Here is an 18,915-nt window from a genome sequence, read left to right as displayed (position 1 = left end):
TGAATTTTGGCGAATTAAACGCTTTTGACGTCACAACGGGAAGCAATCCGCCATTTTCTCAAACACCGAGTCAAATCAGCTCTGTTATTTTCCGTTTTTTCGACTGTTTTCCGTACCTTGGAGACATCATGCCTCGTCGGTGTGTTGTCGGAGGGTGTAACAACACGAACAGGGACGGATTCAAGTTGCACCAGTGGCCCAAAGATGCGAAAGTGGCAAGAAATTGGACGTTTGTTCCGCACACTTTACCGACGAAAGCTATGCTACGACAGAGATGGCAAGAATGTGTGGATATCCTGCGACACTCAAAGCAGATGCATTTCCAACGATAAAGTCAAAGAAATCTGCCGCCAGACCCCCATTGAATCTGCCGGAGTGTGTGAGCAATTCAGGGACAAAGGACCTCGGTAGCACGGCAAGCAATGGCGGCAGTTTATTCCCGCAGACGAGCAAGCTAAACCCCCTGGATGTCTTGGCTCACACCGTCCCTTATGCCACCGAAGATGGTCAAGAGAAGAATATCGACCCTAGCTTCCCTGGAATGCTGACATCAACTCCAAAACTGGACAGATCAGCTTTCAGGAAAAGAGCGTGGATGAGGGTATGTCTACAGAATATATTAATTGATGAAAACTGGGCAGTCTGCACTCTCAAAGTGCATGTTGTTGCCAAATGTATTTCATATGCTGTAAACCTAGTTCATAGTTGTTAGTTTCCTTTAATGCCAAACAAACACATACCAATCGTTGGTTAGAAGGCGATCGCCAAATTCGTCCTCGCTTTCTCCTGGGAGTCGTGTCGTTTTCGTCGGTTTCGCTTGCATACGGTTCAAACCGATTTGGCTCAATAGCTTCAGTTTCTTCTTCAATTTCATTTTCGCTACCTGCCTCCACACTACAACCATCCGTTTCAATACATGCGTAATCTGTTGAATCGCTTAAGCCGCTGAAATCCGAGTCTGAATCCGAGCTAATGTCGCTATAGCTTGCTGTTCTTTCCGCCAAGTTTGTTTGTGTTGGCTTCACTATGTGACGTCACAGGAAAATGGACGGGTGTATATAACGATGGTTAAAATCAGGCACTTTGAAGCTTTTTTTTAGGGATATTGCGTGATGGGTAAAATTTTGAAAAAAACTTCGAAAAATATAATAAGCCACTGGGAACTGATTTTTAATGGTTTTAACAATTCTGAAATTGTGATAATGTTCCCCTTTAAGGTATTTTTGAGTTCATTGAGGTTAGCTAATTTTACTTGTTTTGGAAAGTCTTGACAAGCCAAATTTTCTTGTTCTATTGGCAGATAATTTTCCTTAGTTCAAGTAAAATACCCCAAATGTTTTTGGGTTTTTTTCTTGTTTTTGAACACTGACTTTTTGCAGTGTATGAGCTGGCAATATGCTTTATATACAACTTCTAATGCGAACGTGTGACGCACGTGTTTCATTACTTCGGGGGTTAAAAGTCTACATTCTTTCTTGGCACTCCATTAGACACTTGGATAGCACTTTCTTCACACTATATGATATGTCAATATGATCACAGTGTCAGCTGTAGAGTGAAGATATTTCTGAAGGTGTACAGTAGAGGTGTTTTAGAATAGTCCCTATTCGAAGTGTACACTGCTACCATATACTGCGATACTGCTTCAGCTTCTCAACACTATGGCATATGGAAGAAAACGCCTCCTATGTACATTGATTTACTACACCAAGCCATCATCACTGAACGATCCTGACATTAAGCTCTTGCAAAGTGCCCATCGATGGTAGCGTTAAGCATCTCTTCATTGACTTCCATTCCACCCACAGGTCCTGATCATACGATGACAATGAAGTCATGTGGTTTACCTCCGGGGTGACCAGTCAGTCAGTTTCAGAGGAGGGGAACAGGGTCGTCATATTCTAACACGCTTACATTCTACTGACTATTATTCAATAATTATATATTTTTTTATTTTGTTCTCCATTCTTTCAGAAAAGTTCCTTAATAGAATGAATGAATAAGCCATCCAGAGCATACCGTTGTCGTTCATTTAATGACTTTTCAATCCCCAACCAACTTGGCGATAATTAAAAAGGATATCATTCAGTGTGCCGCTGTTTCTCATCTAAAGTGACAGCCTGACAGTAACTTTTTTAATTAAAATTGCTGATAAATGGAATAAAGCCTGTAAGACTGCTGTAACAAGTTTATATGTGCAGGCAATACAATTAAATTAAGTTCCATTTTTGTAATTTTTATTTAATCATTTTGAAGTATTTTCTATGGGAATAATTCAGGCGTTTATAATGTGTCATGAACAATGTAGAGTATGAAGTACTTGCATGTAGCAATATGTAAGCACTCTTGGTCTTATTGGTCCAGCGTATTCAACATGGCCGCTCAATTGTAACATTAAAGGATACGCTACTAGAAATGACAACATTGACGTTAAAATCATAATATTAGTCTAATGACGGAAAAATGTGACTCTAGTTTTCTGACAGACATTGTAGTATCATACTCCAGGACCTTTGTCTACACACAACAAAGTATATATAGGAGAACCTCAGTATCATGGTCCACAGTTTTAACTTTGCCGCCCTTATTCGCCTCTCTGACAACCTTTGTCTACATACAAAAAAATATATATAAGAGACCCTCAGTATTATGAGCCACCGTATATATATATATATATATATATATATATATATATATATATATATATATATATATATCTATATATTAGGGGTGTGGGAAAAAAAATCACAATTCTCACGTTGTGTGATTCAGAATCGATTCTCAATTGAATATGGGTTGAAAAGAATTTGCAAATCATTGTATTCCGTTTATATTTACATCTAACACAATTTCCCAACTCATATGGAAACAGGGTTTGTATATACACTAGAGATGCGCGGATAGGCAATTATTTCATCCGCAACCGCATCACAAATTTCGTCATCCATCCGCCATCACCCGAACTAACATTTTATCAAAACCACACCCGCCCGCACCCGCCCGTTGTTATATACCTAATATAGACGATGCAAGGCATTAGTGAGGTTAGAAAGCTTTTGCCTGTTAAAGAAAGGAGACTGATCCAATGCAGCAGAGACATTCAATCGGTGATGATATTATTTATCATTATTATAGTATTATTGTCATTTCCATTAAGAAAGTGTTGACTATTGTTGCCAATGCCCTCAGATCAGGAGTGCGTTCCTCACATTTGTGTGCGCAGTTGCAGCAAGCAGAACGATGCTTTTAAGAAGTTAAAAAAATGTTTTAGAAAGACTAGGCCTATATTTTTGTTAGGTAAAAAAAAATTCTGAATTTATTTCAATGAATATTAACGTGTTAACGTTATAATGCTCAAATAGGGACGAGGGCGGGGTGCACAGTGAAACAGTGAACAATTTCGCGACAAAGATGAACCTTTATTGATTGATCTGCAGCCATGACAAAATATCAGACAATCTCCATTGTCAACGACAGGCAGGAAAATATAGATGAACACACAGCCTATGTTCTAGGCATAGGCATAGGCTCATACGTTTTTAAGTTGAAATAAAAAATAAATAAAAAAATGTGCCTCATAAGCCTTAGGCTGTCAATCACGCGCACAAACTTAAATTATACAATAACATATGTATGTCATCTCTATTTAAACAAAAATAAATTAAATAAATAATAATAAATTACCTGCAACTTATTGGCCAAGGCAAAAAGCTGAAGGGGGGAAATCAAACCCATCAGACTGCACTTTATCATCAAACTTGAATTATAATGAAAATAGACGGTCACGACAAACAAAGCAGGCTAAATAGCCTTACATTGTCGCCAATCGGAGATGCGCTTCACTTGAAAGCGAGGCCAAATAATTAACACATAGTAGTATATCTCGAATAGAAAAAACCACAATAAACAACGCTATTGCCTTAATTCCTTTGCATTGTAGTGCGCCCAAACAACACGTAACCATCAAAATTATTCAGCTGACCGAACTCAATATAGGTTAGACATGGGCTTATTTGGTATAGCCTATAGGTAACGTAGACTAATTCCTTTAACATATCCAACCGTATGTCTACTTACTTTTTTTTTTGTTAGCACTATGCAGGAATAAAATGGCATCTACAGTGCCAGGATTCATGCGAGAGCGCCTGGCCTCTAAAATGCGCCCTGCTGCGCTGAAGGAGCGCTCACTTGCGGCACTTTTTTTTTTGCTAGGACGCATAGGATTCTCTTGGCAAGGTGTTGTAGTCGTGGGAATGATTGTCCTTGTTTCCCCCAAAAGGAAAGTAGATTTTCCTCTGCTGATCCGTCGAGATGGAAGTTTGTAGAGGAATAATCCTCTACTTCATCAACAAGCACAGGTGTATCCTCCTCCCATTCTGTGAAGTCAATCCTTTTCTTTTTCGGTGATGCACCATCAGCTCCACCTAAAGGACCGATAAAATCTATACGTTTTTCGTATGTGGGTAGCAACATTTAACTATGTATATATATTTCCGAATTGGTTCAACTGCCAACCGCCCGAATCTATTTACAATCTATTTTTTTCGTCATGTCACCCGCCCGACCCGCGGATTATCCGCGGACTCCGCGGTTGTGTCCGCAAACCGCGCATCTCTAATATACACATATACATATATATATACATATATATATATATATATATATATATTTATATATATATAAATAAGAGAGAGAGAGAGAGAAAGAGACAGAGGAATTGAAAAATATCAGCCGGGGTTCAAAGGGCCCTTTTGGGGCTTCAGGGGGCATCACCCCTTGAGGTTGAAAACATTTTTTAAGATGCTTTGGAAGGCATTTCCTACATACAAATTATACAAAAATACAAGAGAACTTACCAATGGTTTCTATCTATTAGATGCTATACATTGAAAACCACACCTCTTTTAATGACTGTGCCACATCATGAATAGTTTATTGTTTTTGTTGAAAAAATATGTTCACTGTATCAATATTAGCCATTTCAAGAATGTACAACATCCATAGTTTTTGTCATTAGTTCATTGTTTTAATTGAGAAAATGTATTTGTAACTATATTAATACACGCCTACATGCAATTAGCCTGCAATGCCTCAGACTGTAAGTCTCTCCAGAGAGTGGTGAGGACGGCGGAAAACATCATCAGGACTCCTCTTCCTCCTATCCAGGAGATCGCAAAAAGCCGCTGCCTGACCAGGGCTCAGAAAATCTGCAAAGACTCCTCCCACCCCCACCAAGGACTGTTTTCACTGCTGGACTCTAGAAAGAGGTACCTGGTACCTCCAGGTTCTGTAACAGCTTCTTCCCTCAGGCCGTAAGACTCTTGAACGCATCATGATTAAATTATCCCCTCAACTCCCCCCAAAATGGATTAACTCGCTGGAATAAAAAAGACAATATAACATACATCCATAAACGTGGACGAATGTGAAAAATTGCAAATTATTTATCTGTACAGTAATCTTTTTATTTATTTACATATATTTATTTATTTTATATATATATTTATATATTATTTATATATATTTATTATTTATATATGCACCTTATTGCTTTTTTTATCCTGCACTACCATGAGCTTATGTAACGAAATTCCGTTCTTATCTGTGCTGTAAAGTTCAAATTTGAATGACAATAAAAAGGAAGTCTAAGTCTAAGTCTAATTATATCATAGAAAAAGCTACAAAACAACCAAAGAAAATAAAAGTCTGAGAAGGCCAAAAAAGAAAAAGGGAGGCTACCGGCTAAAAGGACAGTCAAGGATCAACATTTTCAGCTTTTACTCGCTGGTGTGAGCTCAAAGACGAGGGATTTCAGACCAACACTGCATTGGCTCTGTTCCTGCTAAACCAGTAAATGACTTTCAACGCTCAGATCAAAATGCTAATGCTAATGTTAGCTATCGGGAATTTGCGTGGCAGCAATATTTAGCCACCAGCTTGATAGTTCACAGTTCCACACTGACACAACCAGCCACGCAACAAACTCAGGAGTACTGTATAAAGAAAAATGAGTAAAATATGTAGGTTCCTTGTGCGGAAAGATCAGTAGAACTGAATCATTGTGGTATTATCGCGTCAGTCTGACGCAAGCCCTCATGGGAAATGTGGTCTTCCTTCTGGCAAAACACTACGGCTTTGATCCACTGGCGCCGCCAAAATCAACCAAAACTGAAAGGGGGCTTTGATGGCCGTTCACATTACAAAAAAAACGTTATGTCTAATGTGAATGCAATCTGACTCACAAGCGGACATGATGTCATAAGCACTGCAGTGTTTACGGAAGTAAAAATAACTTTTTCAACCACTAGTGTGCCGTGAGATAGTCTGGTGTGCCGTGGGAGATTATGTAATTTCACCTATTTGGGTTAAAACTATGCTTTGCAAACCAGTAATTATAATCCGCAAATAATGTGCCGTTGTTGAGTGTCAGTGCTGTCTAGAGCTCGGCAGAGTAACCATGTCATTCTCTTCCATATCAGTAGGTGGCAGCAGGTAGCTAATTGCTTTGTCGACGTTGGGAACAGGGTCTGTCATGATCAGAATATGAAGACGACAGCGGGAGGCAGTGTCCAGGTAAAAAGGTATCTAATGCTTAAACCAAAAATCAACAAAAGTTGAGTGCCCCTAAAAAAATGCATTGAAGCTTAGGGATGGCTATGCAGAACGAAACTACAACTGAACTGGCTACAAAGTAAAGAAAAACAGAACGCTGGACGACAGCAAAGACTTACAGCGTGTGGAGCAGAGATGGCGTCCACAAAGTACATCCGTACATGACATGACAACAATGGGCCATGTTCCCCCCACCCCAGCAGACAATAGCATGGAACACCGCAGAGGCCACCACTGTGTGTGTGGGTGTTGAAATTAGGTTTTTGTTTGGGTAGCTTGTCTATGCATGGTGCAATCGTGTGTGCGCAATGTATATTATTGGTTGATTATTTATTAGGGACCGCAATGTCCCTTTGGGACAGAGGACCCTATTGAATTCTTTATTATTGTTCTTTATTATTATTATATCGCCGCCTCTTTGAGCTGTAATTTGACCCCCTTAACATGCTTTAAAACTCACCATATTTGACACACACATCAGGACTGGCGAAAATTGCCATCTAATAAAAAAAACAAACCCCAAAACTCAAAATTGCGCTCCCTAGGAAAAAACACAGACAAAACTGCCTGTAACTTCCAGTAGGAATGTCTTAGAGACATGAAACAAAAACCTCTATGTAGGTCTGACTTAGACCTGGAGTTCATACGCTGACATCCTTCAGCAAAAATCTACAGGAAGTTTGCAATTCCCCCTTCTAAACAAAAAGTCACTTTTGTCTCTTTGAGCTGTAATTTGACCCTCTTAACATGCTTCAAAACTCACCAAACTGGACACACACATCAGGACTGGCAAAAATTGTAATCTAATAACAAAACCCAAACCCAAAACTCGAAATTGCGCTTAGCACCTCCTAGGAAGAAAACACAGACACAACTGCTCCTAGGAAGAAAACTCAGACAAAACTGCCTGTAACTTCCAGTAGAAATGTCGTAGAGACATGAAACAAAAACCTCTATGTAGGTCTGACTTAGACCTGGAGTTCATACACTGACATCCTTCAGCAAAAATCTACAGGAAGTTTGCAATTCCCCCTTCTAAACAAAAAGTCACTTTTGCCTCTTTGAGCTGTAATTTGACCCTCTTAACATGCTTCAAAACTCACCAAACTGGACACACACATCAGGACTGGCAAAAATTGTAATCTAATAACAAAACCCAAACCCAAAACTCGAAATTGCGCTCTAGCGCCCCCTAGGAAGAAAACACAGACACAACTGCTCCTAGGAAGAAAATTCAGACCAAACTGCCTGTAACTTCCAGTAGGAATGTCTTAGCGACATGAAACAAAAACCTCTATGTAGGTCTCACTTAGACCTACATTTCATGTATTGACACCCCCCAGTTAAAATCAAAAGTATTGGGACACTTAGGACTAACACTAGACAAAAGCATTGGGACACTTAGGACTAATACCAGTGTGACCCCAGGATGCAGGGAAGGTAGGTAATGTGCAGATAAAGATATGTTGAATGAGTAAAGGCAGGAAACACCAGCAAAAGTCGGTCCCGTCCAATGCTGCTTGCAGCTCTATTTTAAATAAATAAATAAATGGGTTGTACTTGTATAGCGCTTTTCTACCTTCAAGGTACTCAAAGCGCTTTGACACTACTTCCACATTTACCCATTCACACACACATTCACACACTGATGGAGGGAGCTGCCATGCAAGGCGCTAATCAGCACCCATCAGGAGCAAGGGTGAAGTGTCTTGCTCAGGACACAACGGACATGACGAGGTTGGTACTAGGTGGGGATTGAACCAGGGACCCTCGGGTCGCGCACGACCACTTTTCCACTTTTGTGGCTGTGTGTAGATTTGGCAATGCTGGTTGCGTCAGCTCGGCTCTTTTAATGTATTTAATGTCCTTTGATGTTTCCCTCTTACACACATGTTTATGTGTGCTATGGCTATGAGGTTTTTTTCTTCCCTTGGCCTCAGTCTGGACCCCCTCTCCAGGGGCCCAGGTTTAGACTGATTTTTTGTTTTGTTCTCTACCCCTTTGTTTTTGTCTGCTCTTGAATGGGATTGTGCTGAAAATCTTAATTTCCCCTCAGGGATTAAGAAAGTACTTGATGATTCTGAAGAGTGTCTGTGTGCAAGCAGTCGTAAAAAGGAGCGGTGGAAGTTTCACCGAGTTCCTAAATTGTTTTTATTTTTATTGCTATTCTGCTCCGTTGTCAACTATTTATTTTATAACCGTCTATTTTGGCTGATAATTATGACGCTCATCGCTTTTTGATGACTTTTTGGTCGGATACGACCGGAGTGTGGGAGCATTCACATTGAGGACGCATCACATATAAATCTCATTTATTTCCACGTACAAAAGAGGGCTGAGTCGCATATGAAAAATTCGGAATTGCACTGTTCACGCTGACATGAAAAACCCAGATACAGGTCGCATATTGGCAAAAAAAAAAAAATCGGAATGACCTGCAGTGTAAACAAGGCCTTACACAGCGTGGGCGCGCTAATTGGCATGTACTGGGCCTACTAATTGGTATGTACTAGGCCAGGGGTCGGCAACCCAAAATGTTGAAAGAGCCATATTGGACCAAAAATACAAAAACAAATCTGTCTGGAGCCGCAAAAAATTAAAAGCCATATTACATACAGATAGTGTGTCATGAGATATACATTGAATTAAGATGACTTAAAGGAAACTAAATGAGCGCAAATATACCTACAAATGAGGCATAATGATGCAATATGTACATATAGCTAGCCTAAATAGCATGTTAGCATCGATTAGCTTGCAGTCATTCAGTGACCAAACTTGTCTGATTAGCACTCCAACAAGTCAATAACATCAATAAAACTTACCTTTCATACACAACGTTAAAAGTTTGCCGGACAAAAAGAGACAGAAAAAGAAGTGGCATAAAACACGTCCTAGAAAGTCGGAGAAAGTTATACATGTAAACAAACTACGGTGAGTTCAAGGACCGCCAAAATTAGTAGGACAAAACGGCGCTCGCCAAATACTCGAATCAGTGAAGCATGTTTAATATAAACAGTGTGCTTTGTAACAATTATGTAGGTTTGTGTCATGTTTGTCCTCCTACAGAAACCATATTAAAACAAAAAATAGATTTTTTTCCCCCACATCTTTTTCCATTTTTCATACATTTTTGAAAAAGCTCCAGAGAGCCATTAGGGCGGCGCTAAAGAGCCGCATGCGGCTCTAGAGCCGCGGGTTGCCGACCCCTGTACTAGGCCTACTGTAGGGCAGCACAGTGGAACAGGGGTTAGTGCGTGTGCCTCACAATACGAAGGTCCTGGGTTCGATTCTGGGCTCGGGATCTTTCTGTATGGAGTTTGCATGTTCTCCCCGTGACTGCGTGGTTTCGCTCCGGGTACGCCGGCTTCCTCCCACCTCCAAAGACATGCACCTGGGGATAGGTTGATTGGCAACACTAAATTGGCCCTAGTGTGTGAATGTGAGTGTGAATGTTGTCTGTCTATCTGTGTTGGCCCTGCCATGAGGTGGCGACTTGTCCAGGGTGTACCCCGCCTTCCGCCCGAATGCAGCTGAGATAGGCTCCAGCAGTGTTTTTCAACCATTTTTTGAGCCGAGGCATTAAAAAAATGAAACTCTATTGACAATAAAAAGTCGTCGTCGCAATTGTTGGATATGACTTTAAAGCATAACCAAGCATGCATGCATCACTCTAGCTCTTGTCTCAAAGTAGGTGTACTGCCACGACCTGTCACATCACCCCCAAGACAATGCCAAGCCACGTGTTACATCAACGTGGCTTCATAGTAAAAGAGTGCGGGTACTAGACTGGCCTGCCTGTAGTCCAGACCTGTCTCCCATTGAAAATGTGTGGCGCATTATGAAGCCTAAAATACCACAATGGAGACCCCCGGACTGTTGAACAACTTAAGCTGTACATCAAGCAAGAATGGGAAAGAATTCCACCTGAGAAGCTTAAAAAATGTGTCTCCTCAGTTCCCAAACGTTTACTGAGTGTTGTTAAAAGGAAAGGCCATGTAACACAGTGGTGAACATGCCCTCTCCCAACTACTTTGGCACGTGTTGCAGCCATGAAATTCTAAGTTAATTATTATTTGCAAAAAAAAATAAAGTTTATGAGTTTGAACATCAAATATCTTGTCTTTGTAGTGCATTCAATTGAATATGGGTTGAAAATGATTTGCAAATCATTGTATTCCGTTTATATTTACATCTAACACAATTTCCCAACTCATATGGAAACGGGGTTTGTAGGTGAAGTTACATAATCTCCCACGGCACTCCTGTCTGTATCTCACGGCACTTTAGCGTGCCGCGGCACAGTGGTGCGACCCCAAACGGGACAAGCGGTAGAAAATGGATGGATGGATAGTCCTACTGTGTGACTAGCCAGCTAGCCACGGTGTGCCGGAAAGCGTGAAAAAGTAAGTTAGTGAACGCTGCACTCGGCTGTATTATCCGCTGTACTCGGCCTGCAAGCGTGCTTAACTCTAAAAAGCCGGCCAACTAAGTAAGATATTATACGGAAATCTAAAAAAAATACCACTTTGGCTAGAAATACCAGCTAAACAACATCTGGGATGCCTGATCAGTGGAAACCTGTCTACCTCAGGAGAGCCAGACAGGTAATGTTTAGTTGTTAGTCATGTATTTTGAACCATTCTAAGTGGATTTAGTGGTATTAAATGGATGAATGGATGATTCCTACAAATCCAGAGAGGTTACTGCACCTACGTATCGCAGAGGAAAGAAGGTTTTCACATGCTGTTAGTGTTCTGTTGCAAACTATTTCCATTCCCCCGCCTCATCACACAAGCTGCCCATGCTCAGCTACACCTGCCTGTCTATACGTCTGCACGGACGCATGAGCGCTCGCCTTCCTCGGCGTGTGTGAGCGGTTTGATTTCCTCTCCGTCGGAGCCTGCACGCGCCGCATCCATCTCACTTCGCCGGCAACTTCTTGGGAGAATTTCCCGGCGATAACGAAGGCGTTTCATATCCTTTTTACCACCCACCTGCTAGGAGTTGCTGATTCATTACAGCCAGATGACAAGACACCCCCTAGGGGATGGAGAGAGGAGGTGATGGGAGGCAAAGAAAAAGCGGCCGTTTCGATGAATACACTGCAAAAACTGAAATCTAAGTAAGATGAAATATCTCAAATAAGGGTGATATTTGCTTATTTTCTGTCTGATAAGATAATTATTTTCACTAAGCAGATTTTACTTGTTTTAAGTGTTTTGGCCCTAAATGATCTCAGTAAGATATTGCAGCTTGTTGCTGAGATTTGATGACCTATATTGAGTAAAACATGCTTGAAACTAGAATATCAACTGTTGCAAAGCTGTGTCATATAAAACTACTTTTTTAAAGTAATCATTTCTTACTTCAAGCATGAAAAAAAAAAAAAAGATTTTGACACAATTGTGTCTCATAATTAAAACGGATGACAGCCAAATGGACTTTGCTGTTTTATTTTCAATGAAACAATAGAAATGAAAGCTGCAAGCAGCGTTGGACGGGACCGCCTTTTGCTGGTGTTTCCTGCCTTTACTCATTCAACATATCTTTAACCGCACATTACCTACCTTCCCTGCATCCTGGGGTCACACTGGTGCTCCTTTCTTTCACCCATACAACATATCTTAACTCGCACATTACCTACCTTCTCTGCATAGTGGGGTCACGCTGGTGTTAGTCCTAAGTGTCCCAATACTTTTGTTTAGTGTTAGTCCTAAGTGTCCCAATACTTTTGTCTACTTGTAGTCCATAAGTGTCCCAATACTTTTGTCTAGTGTCAGTCCTAAGTGTCCCAATACTTTTGTTTAGTGTTAGTCCTAAGTGTCCCATTACTTTTGTCCAGTGTTAGTCCTAAGTGTCCCAATACTTTTGTCTACTTGTAGTCCATAAGTGTCCCAATACTTTTGTCTAGTGTCAGTCCTAAGTGTCCCAATACTTTTGTTTAGTGTTAGTCCTAAGTGTCCCATTACTTTTGTCTAGTGTCAGTCCTAAGTGTCCCAATACTTTTGTCCAGTGTTAGTCCTAAGTGTCCCAATACTTTTGTCCAGTGTTAGTCCTAAGTGTCCCAATACTTTTGTCTACTTGTAGTCCATAAGTGTCCCAATACTTTTGTCTAGTGTCAGTCCTAAGTGTCCCAATACTTTTGTCTAGTGTCAGTCCTAAGTGTCCCAAAACTTTTGTTTAGTGTTAATCCTAAGTGTCCCAATACTTTTGTCCAGTGTTAGTCCTAAATGTTCCAATACTTTTGTCTACTTGTAGTCCATAAGTGTCCCAATACTTTTGCCTAGTGTTAGTCCTAAGTGTCCCAATACTTTTGTCGAGTGTTAGTGCTAAGTGTCCCAATACTTTTGTTTAGTGTTAGTCCTAAGTGTCCCAATACTTTTGTCCAGTGTTAGTCCTAAGTGTCCCAATACTTTTGTTTAGTGTTAGTCCTAAGTGTCCCAATACTTGTGTCCAGTGTTAGTCCTAAGTGTCCCAATACTTGTGTCTACTTGTAGTCCATAAGTGTCCCAATACTTTTGTCTAGTGTCAGTCCTAAGTGTCCCAATACTTTTGTTTAGTGTTAGTCCTAAGTGTCCCAATACTTTTGTCTACTTGTAGTCCATAAGTGTCCCAATATTTTTGTCCAGTGTTAGTCCTAAGTGTCCCAATACTTTTGCCTAGTGTTAGTCCTAAGTGTCCTAAGTGTCCCAATACACAGTACCTACCTTCTCTGCATTGTGTGCTCACGCTGGTGCGTCCTGCTTTTAAGCAGCCATCTTGAGATGGCAGCAGTGCAGCGGTTCTTTGAAGGCTCGTAAAATCAAAACTGTAGCAGTAATTAAAACTCTTTCATCAACGTTTAATCACAAGGGTTCAATCTCTCTCCTGTGCTAGTTTGAAGCCGAAACGACAAACGCGCTCAGAGGAGATAATGTTAGAAAATAGGTGACCGGATTTTACAAAACTTTTGTTTTGAAGGGGGAATTGCAAACTTCCTGTTGATTTTTGCTAAAGGATGTTAATCTATGAAATGTAGGTCTAAGTGAGACCTACATAGAGGTTTTTGTTTATGTCTCTACGACATTCGTACTGGAAGTTACAGGCAGTTTTGTCTGTGTTTTCTTCCTAGGAGGCGCTAAAGCGCAATTTTGAGTTTTGGGGTTAGGTTTTTTTTTTTAGATCTTAATTTTCGCCAGTCCTGATGTGTGTGTTCAGTTTGGTGAGTTTTGAAGCATTTTAAGGGGGTCAAATTACAGCTCAAAGAGGCAAAAGTGTCTGTTTTTACTAAACTTTTATTTTGAAGGGAAAATAGCAAACTTCCTGTTAATTTTTTCTGAAAGATGTCAGTGTATGAAATCTAGGTCTAAGTTAGACCTACATAAAGGTTTTTGTTTCATGTCTCTAAGACATTTCTACTGGAAGTTACAGGCAGTTTTGTCTGTGTTTTTTCCTAGGGGGCGCTAGAGCGCAATTTTGAGTTTTTTTTATTTTTTTTATATTAGATGGCAATTTTCGCCAGTCCTGATGCGTGTGTCAAATATGGTGAGTTTTGAAGCATGTTAAGTGGGTCAAATTACAGCTCAAAGAGGCGGCGGTATAATAATAAAGAAGAATAATAATATAGAATTAAAGCTGCAAGCAGCGATGGACGGGACCGACTTTGACGGCACAAAATCCAAACCGAAACAGTAATTAAAACTCTTTGGTCAAGTTTTAATCAGAAGGGTTCAATCTCTCTCCTGTGCTAGTTTGAAGCCGACACGACAAACGCACTCAGAGGAGATAATGTTTGAAAAAAGGTGACCGGTTTTTACAAAACTTTTGTTTTGAAGGGGGAATTGCAAACTTCCTGTTGATTTTTGCTGGGGGTTGTCAATATATGAAATGTAGGTCTAAGTGAGACCTACATAGAGGTTTTTGTTTCATGTCTCTACGACATTCCTACTGGAAGTTATAGGCAGTTTTGTCTGTGTTTTTTCCTAGGGGGCGCTAGAGCGCAATTTTGAATTTTGGGGTTTGGTCTTTTATTAGATGGCAATTTTTGCTAGTCCTGATGTGTGTGTCAAATATGGTGAGTTTTGAAGCATGTTAAGGGGGTCGAATTACAGGTCAAAGAGGCAAAAGTGACTGTTTTTACTAAAATGTTGTTTTGAAGGGGGAATTGCCAACTTCCTGTTGATTTTTGCTGAAGGATGTCAATGTATGAAATCTAGGTCTAAGTCAGACCTACATAGAGGTTTTTTGTTTCATGTCTCTACGACATTCCTACTGGAGGTTACAGGCAGTTTTGTCTGTGTTTTTTCCTAGGGGGCGCTAGAGCGCAATTTTGAATTTTGGGGTTTGGTTTTTTTTTAGATGGCAATTTTTGCTAGTCCTGATGTGTGTGTCAAATATGGTGAGTTTTGAAGCATGTTAAGGGGGTCAAATTAGAGCTCAAAGAGGCGGCGGAATAATAATAATAATAAAACGCACGAAATACAATAGGGTCCTCTGTCCCAAAGGGACATTGCGGTCCCTAATAATAAAACCTTACAAATTCAATAGGGTCCTCTGTCCCAAATGGACATTGCGGTCCCTAAATATGTACTCATATAGTAGTACAGTTGGCACAGTACAGTAAACTGACAGTTAATATTTAAACATTTAACAAGTGACATTTATAACAATTTTGAACAGAAATAGTTCATGCACATTCAGATAAATTCTTCAAAATTACAATTAAAACTGTATATATGCGCACTAATTGACTGAAAGAGCACGCACTTGGCGCGATGATGTCATGTTGTCGATGGAAAAATGCATTTTTAGACCATATGATTTGCCTGAGCGGCTAGGAGACTCAGAGAGTATGGGTTAACGGACTGTCTTATTGTGGCGGTCCGCTCCCTGTATGATCAGTGTCAGAGCTTGGTCCGCATTGCCGGCAGTAAGTCGGTGGACCCATTTCCAGTGAGGGTTGGACTCCGCCAAGGCTGCCCTTTGTCACCGATTCTGTTCATAACTTTTATGGACATAATTTCTAGGCCCAGTCAAGGCGTTGAGGGGATCTGGTTTGGTGGCTAAAGGATTAGGTCTCTGCTTGTTGCAGATGATGTGGTCCTGATGGCTTCATCTGGCCAGGATCTTCAGCTCTCACTGGATCAGTTCGCAGCCGAGTGTGAAGCGACTGGGATGGGAATCAGCACTTCCAAGTCCGAGTCAATGGTTCTCGCCCGGAAAAGGGTGGAGTGCCATCTCCGGGTTGGGGAGGAGACCCTGCCCCAAGTGGAGGAGTTCAAGTACCTCGGAGTCTTGTACACGAGTGAGGGAAGAGTGGATCGTGAGATCGACAGGCGGATCGGTGCGGCGTCTTCAGTAATGCGGACGCTGTATCGATCCGTTGTGGTGAAGAAGGAGTTGAGCCGGAAGGCAAAGCTCTCGATTTACCGGTCGATCTACGTTCCCATCCTCACTTATGGTCATGAGCTTTGGGTTATGACCGAAAGGACAAGATCACGGGTACAAGCGGCCGAAATGAGTTTCCTCCGCCGGGTGGCGGGGCTCTCCCTTAGAGATAGGGTGAGAAGCTCTGTCATCCGGGAGGAGCTCAAAGTAAAACCGCAGCTCCTCCACATCCAGAGGAGCCAGATGAGGTCATACTTGCCAACCCTCCCGGATTTTCCGGGAGACTCCCGAAATTCACCGCCTCTCCCGAAAACCTCCCGGGACAAATTTTCTCCCGAAAATCTCCCGAAATTCAGGCGGAGCTGGAGGCCACGCCCCTTCCAGCTCCATGCGGACCTGAGTGACGTGTTGGCTCTAGAGCTGCATGCGGCTCTTTAGCGCCGCCCGAGTGGCTCTCTGGAGCTTTTTCAAAAACGTATGAAAAATGTAAAAAGATGAGGGGAAAAAAATATGTTTTTTGTTTTAATATGGTTTCTGTAGGAGGACAAAAATGACACAAACCCCCCTAATTGTTATAAAGCACACTGTTTATATTAAACATGCTTCACTGACTCAAGTATTTGGCGAGCGCCGTTTTGTCCAACAAATTTTGGCGGTCCTTGAACTCACCGTGGTTTGTTTACATGTGTAACTTTCTCCGACTTTCGAGGACGTGTTTTATGTCACTACTTTTTCTGTCTCATTTTGTCCACCAAACTTTTAACGTTGTGCATGAATGCACAAAGGTGAGTTTTGTTGATGTTATTGACTTGTGTGGAGTGCTAATCAGACATATTTGGTCACTGCAAGACTGCAAGCTAATCAATGCTAACATGCTATTTAGGCTAGCTATATGTACATATTGCATCATTATGCCTCATTTGTAGCTATATTTGAGGTCATTTAGTTTCCTTTAAGTCATCTCAATTCAATGTATATCTCATGACACACTATCTGTATGTAATATGGCTTTTAATTTGTTGCGGCTCCAGACAGATTTGTTTTTGTATTTTTGGTCCAATATGGCTCTTTCAACATTTTGGGTTGCCGACCCCTGCACTAGCATGTACTTCATCTAAGAATATTTTTCAACATATTGAGCAAAAAGGTCTTTTTTTTTCTACCAAGAAAAGTGCACTTGTTATTAGTGAGAATATACTTATTTTAAGCTATTTTCGGGTTCATTGAGGTTAGCTAATTTTACTTGTTTTGGAAAGTCTTGACAAGCCAAATTTTCTTGTTCTATTGGCAGATAATTTTGCTTAATTCAAATAAAATACCCCTCATTTTTGTATTTTTTATTCTTGTTTTTAAACACTGACTTTTTGCAGTGTAGGAGCAAACAGGCCGATGAAGCGTGGCGAGAAAATGTGAGGGAGGAAGAAACAAAGAAAACTACTAGAGAGTCCACCTCCCTTCCCCAAATGGATTTCCACCGTCCAATAAGGTGCCTAATGGATATCCCAGCATTGATTGGAATTTACATGCCTGCACCACCCCCACACACCCGCCCACCCGCCCACCGCCTCCATCCAAGCAGCCATTGCACTCTCAACCCGCTTTGAGTGATAACCACAGTGAGAAAGTGCTGGCATATTTAGCCCAGACAATGGCACTCGGCAGTGTTTCTGAGGCACAGCAGAGTGATGCGTTGTTTATGAGAGGGAGTATCTTTCGAGGCTTGATGCATGGCGAAGAAAAGATACTGTCAGCAGCAGCCATTGCTCTGCACGGGCTCACAGTGAATGAGCACAAAAGGAAAGGAGCAGGAAGCTCCACGACTGAGAGAAGCGGTGGTGTCACATCCAAATGTTTAGCTTCGGCAATGCCATTTTCTCTCTAATGATGTACATCACAGGTGTCCAACTCAAGGACCGGGGGACCAGATGTGGCCGGCTACATCATCTTACAAACCCCGTTTCCATATGAGTTGGGAAATTGTGTTAGACGTAAATATAAACGGAATACAATGATTTGCAAATCATTTTCAACCCATATTCAATTGAATATGCAACAAAGACAACATATTTGATGCTCAAACTGATAAACATTTTTTTTTTTTGCAAATAATCATTAACTTAAGAATTTGATGCCAGCAACACGTGACAAAGAAGTTGGGAAAGGTGGCAATAAATACTGATAAAGTTGAGGAATGCTCATCAAACACTTATTTGGAACATCCCACAGGTGAACATGCAAATTGGGAACAGGTGGGTGCCATGATTGGGTATAAAAGTAGATTCCATGAAATGCTCAGTCATTCACAAACAAGGATGGGGCGAGGGTCACCACTAAACTTTTGGCCTGTACTGTATTTTGCGGTAAAATTGTGACATTTAATGTCGTTTATACAGCATTTTACCGTAAACAGATAAAAAGTACCACTGTTTTTGATGACAAAATTCTGGCAACAGAGTTGCCAGTTTTTTTACTGTAAAAAACTGTGGTACCAATTTGCCATTTACAATAATACAGTTAAATCTACAGTTGTTGTCAGCCCAGTTGGCAGAATTTTACTGTAAAAAAACTGTTTTCCTTTTTAAAAAAAAAACTAAATTTCTCTTTAAATTCTGGCAACTGAGCTATCAGTTTTTTTTAAACTGTAAAAAAAAAAACGTGGCACTGTTTTTCCATTTACAGTAATATGCTGACTTTGAATTTTACAGCAAAATTGTTGCGACTGAGCTGCCTGTTTTTTACCGTAATATCTACAGATGTTTTTTGTTTTTTTTCACATTGTCTTTAAAAAAAAAAAAAAAAAAAAAAATCAAATAATCAAGTGAATAGGATATTTTGTAATAATGTCATCCAATTTAGAATTGGCCCTCTAGGGCAGTGGTCCCCAACCTTTTTGGAGCTGGGGACCGGTCAACGCTTGAAAATGTGTCCCACGGA

At 40.8% G+C, this 18,915-nt stretch overlaps 1 protein-coding gene across 2 annotated transcripts in view; it reads right to left on the bottom strand.

Annotated features, from left to right (window-relative positions):
- nphp4 (nephronophthisis 4) overlaps positions 1 to 18,915 on the bottom strand; it is a 462,240-nt gene that overhangs the window by 94,869 nt on the left and 348,456 nt on the right. The gene's annotated exons all lie outside the window — the stretch shown is intronic.

This window comes from Nerophis lumbriciformis, linkage group LG01 (genome assembly GCF_033978685.3).
Source record: "Nerophis lumbriciformis linkage group LG01, RoL_Nlum_v2.1, whole genome shotgun sequence".
Lineage (NCBI taxonomy): Eukaryota > Metazoa > Chordata > Actinopteri > Syngnathiformes > Syngnathidae > Nerophis > Nerophis lumbriciformis.
This window is presented reverse-complemented; position numbering and strand designations above follow the sequence as displayed.